This window comes from Nestor notabilis, unplaced genomic scaffold (assembly GCF_000696875.1).
Source record: "Nestor notabilis isolate BGI_N333 unplaced genomic scaffold, ASM69687v1 scaffold11641, whole genome shotgun sequence".
In the NCBI taxonomy this organism is placed as follows: Eukaryota; Metazoa; Chordata; class Aves; order Psittaciformes; family Psittacidae; genus Nestor; species Nestor notabilis.
In genome coordinates this window covers 63,912-67,904 of record NW_009914474.1, presented here as the reverse complement: position 1 = coordinate 67,904, position 3,993 = coordinate 63,912, and the positions used below count along the sequence as shown (strand labels likewise).

The following is a 3,993-nucleotide window of genomic DNA, read 5'->3' as shown; positions in this document are numbered from 1 at the left end:
CAATAACAACAGTCTCTGCAAATGCTTGAGGCAAAAAGACAGTAACCACTTCTTCACAGAAAAAAGTTTTTCACTTAAAAAAAAAAATCACACGTGAAATAAAGCATGAATCCACTGAAAGAGGCCAATATAATTTTTAGCTTGCTACACTGTGTGAATGCTGTGGCTTTAGGAGATTTAGTATATAATTTAATAGACATTTTTCAATATTTAAGGTGAATGTAATGGTGCAGAAAGATTTTTTTTAAAAATGCGGAAAAGTGAAAATATCTAGTTATTGTGGAATAGCTCCAATCTGTGATTCAGGGCACTCCTCGTGGCTCTCCATCACAGTGTTTCAGCATTGCCCCCAGAAAAGCCCATGGATTTGGAGAAGCAGATCAGTCCTCAAGCCTTTTTAGTCTTTTTCTCTCTGCCAAGTACACCAGTGACGCAGCCTATAGAACTGTGAATAATTTGCGTCAGATATTGGACCAGAGGTCCCCAAAGCCCTTGGCATAATCAGCCAACATCAATGACTTTTTCTCATCCACATAAGCAGCTACTATAACTCAAAGGCAAAGATTTCTGCTTTAAAAGACTGCAATTATACAGCTCTTCATAAAGCTGTTGGAGTGAGGACCAATTTAAATGCAGTGAAAGGAGAAAAAAAACCCAAAGATAAATAGTGACAGTAGATCACAGCCTGCAACCCTTTGATTTTTATATTTATATTTCTTTCCAGTTGAATCCCCATGACAACCATCATTAACACATCCTGCAAAACTGTATTTTGACTCTATCTGAAAAAACAGCTGAGCTATCCTAAAGGTCCCCAAGAAAGAGGCAGTTAGTCTTCTGACCCTTTTCAGCTAACATTATCCAACACAATTGCAACAAGCTCAGGGACCCAGGAGCCTGGGATTACACATGACAATCTTCCCCTGCCACCCCTTTTCCTATGCAGGAGAACCGATTCCTACAGGGTTTCAGTATAAGATGTAAAACTGCCAAAGGGGCAGATCACACACTGTCCTCTAAACGCTTGTCTTCAAGGCAGCTGCCTGCAGAGAACAGAACAGCTGCCTACTCAAAAGAAGGAACCAAATGCTAACGAAGAGCAATTGTCCAAGGAGTCTGGTGTTCCTGAATGCACCCAGAAAGTCTGACTGCTCAGATCCATTTTTTGATGTCTTCTGTGTTTCCATTGCAAAACCATCCCTTCTGTGTTTCTTCCTAGTCCAAACAGCTTCCCCTCCCCAGACTGGGGGCACGTCCATGCTGCAAACAAAAGTTTACCCACTTCGTCTGGTACCCATGTTTTATACCAAAAGCAAACAGGAAGAAGTTTCCGGACAGTCTACCCAAGCCTCCTGAGACTACCAGGGCTCTAACATCACCATTCACAGTACCTCAGCTAGCTGGTTGAAAGCTAACTTGGATTTGTCTGTCTGCTCTGGTTCGCTTTCGGTGAAGGAGAAACTTGACTCTGGGGGTGTCTGATCTGCTGTTGCTGACCCTTCTCAGCATTTTATTATTTTTTCTTTTTTGAGCTGTGGCTTTTGCAACACATTTTATGTAAAATTCAAGGAAATACCATCTGCGAATATCACCACAAGTGTCCTATATCGCTTCCCCCGATCTGCCTCATGTGAAAGATCCAGAACCAGGGTAGCTTGAAGGCAAATTATATCAAAGTGACAAAAACATCCAGAGCTTTGGAAGCGCCTGAAGACACTTCATAGAGAACACAATGTCAGTTGAGGTTACCTACCCAAATCCAAGACAATGCACGTTCCTGTACAAATTTCCACCCACTCCCTATTTTCTCCATCTCTGTTAGAAAAAAGGTCCAGCACCCTGTTGCTATGCTACAGTTGTCAGTGTCTGGTTAACTGCAGTTTCCACACAGCCACAAACGAAAGATGCTTGTTTCTCACAAGAACGAAACTAGTCAGGCAGAGCTACAAGCAGCCAGTGTGCCCCCATTCCTTTGACCCCAGCATTGCTCCTCCACCATCACCTTTTGTTTCAGCCTCTGTAAGCGGGCCCATCATGAGAAGCATCAGGCACACGAGGAGCAGGACTTTTCCTTTTTCCACATGAACTTAACTATGAACTTAAGATTGTCATCTTCAGTGCCCTGTTGCGACCAAGAATTTACTCCACTGAAGGCAATGGAAGCATAGGCAGTATTAAAGCCAGTCCAGACAGTAAAAAGAAATATCAAACAAGTGAATATGTCACTGCTATTTCTGTTTCATGGGTCTAAAGGTGAAAATATCTGAGAAAATACAACAGGTCTAATTCACCTCGGATATGAGATTGAACGTGACTCTGGTCTCATCAGTTTAAGCAAGCAGATCTTAGCACAGGACACCTCCCCTCCTTCCCACACCTCATGGTTACTGACATTCTGCAAATATTGCCTGAATTTACACTTGTGCAGAGGCTGCACTTCAAGTTGTCCAAAGAAACCTTGGGGTTTTAACATAAAATAGTGTGTGAGAGTCAGCAGAAGTTGAAAGCAAAGAGGTGCTACCAGCTAGCAAGTTTACAAGAACTGCGATAGGTGAGAAATGAGGGTTGACATAAGCCAACAGAATTTTGAAGCCATATAAACTCTTTAGAGCATATGAAATAAATGGGAATGAGGTTGCCATCCATTCTTCAGCCTTGGTCATTTTGGGGCAGTCAGTGACAGCCAGAAAGCAGGCATGGACTAAAATGATGAGTTCACACAAGCACCGGAATCAGCATGACCATAGTTTCTCTGGATCCTGAGTGCAGATTTTAGCCAGGCCAGAAGACCTAAAGGAAGTGGATCTCTTTGCACCTCTCCCCCACTGTCCTTGTCTTCCCAGAAGGCAAACTTTGTGTAGTCCCCTCTCGTTTTATTTCCTCTCCGCTTGTTTACTCTTCAGAATAACTCCTTTCTGACACTTCCCACGTCTAAAAGGCACATCAGCCAGCCAGCTCACCTTTCTTAACACTGCTTGGACAGAAGTAGGGTATTAACGCTAAGTATATCTGCCAGGCCATGTCTCTTTCTCTTTTCTCTTTCTCTCATGAACGTGCTAGACTTGGCCTTGAAAGGAAGCTAAATCAAACTACCACAATACCACAAAAAACAACAGCCCAAGACCAACAGAGTTGTTTTCAGTTTTCCCCAAAAACAGAAATGCCAACCCATCTTTAAATGGTAGTCAAAGTTTTCAGGTTGGTTTTTTTTAAAAAAAAAAAAAAGGAAAAGCAACACTGTTCCCACAACTGGAGTGAATATGAAATACTCTACATGAGTAAAATTTTGTTAGAGTTTGGGTTGGTTTTTTTTTTATGTTTTAAGACATTTTATTTGTTCCCTGAAACAGCAAGATTTTTCATGAGGATTACTGCAATAGAAATAAATAAGTGGGGAAAAAAATCCAGATTGCATTTAATTTCTTTAACTGCTAAGAATTTATAAGGATTTCTTTAATCTTTCATCCTTTGCTGGGCCTGGGACATGCTGACTTATAGAACAGCCCATTTGCATTTAGAGAATCTGACGCCCATCCATAGTTCCACACTGAAGCTGCCGAGTTTCAACCTATGTTGTTGCTGGTGTCCCCTAATCCCCTGCACACCCCAGTTCTGGGCTCTGTCAGTCCATCATTTGAATGTCATGGGAGCTTTTTTAGAGGTAACAGTACAAGACAGCAAAGTAAAGAGAATAATTATGCCCAGATCTTCATAGGATGGGCAAGACAACCTCTGCCTCACCAACATGAGCTGTAGCAAACAGGCTGGAGTAAAGCTGGCTGACCTCTAGAACTCACTGCTGCTTTGCACTCAGCCATAACCTTTCATTAAAGGAGTTACTCTGGATTTCTCATTACCTTTTTACCCCACCACCACCCCTTTTCAGCTTTTAATTCCTAGTTTCTTCAATTGATTACAGGAATTCAGGCCTTGCTGTTCTTTGTCTCAGACTATTTCCCACTGGCACAGAAAGTAGAGTAGGCTACTTGGGCT

The 3,993-nt window shown here is 42.1% G+C and overlaps 1 protein-coding gene across 1 annotated transcript in view; it reads right to left on the bottom strand.

Annotated features, from left to right (window-relative positions):
• The window catches only part of LOC104412857 (interactor protein for cytohesin exchange factors 1-like), a gene marked incomplete at its 5' end in the record, with an annotated part of 99,328 nt that overhangs the window by 31,747 nt on the left and 63,588 nt on the right, over positions 1–3,993 (bottom strand). The gene's annotated exons all lie outside the window — the stretch shown is intronic.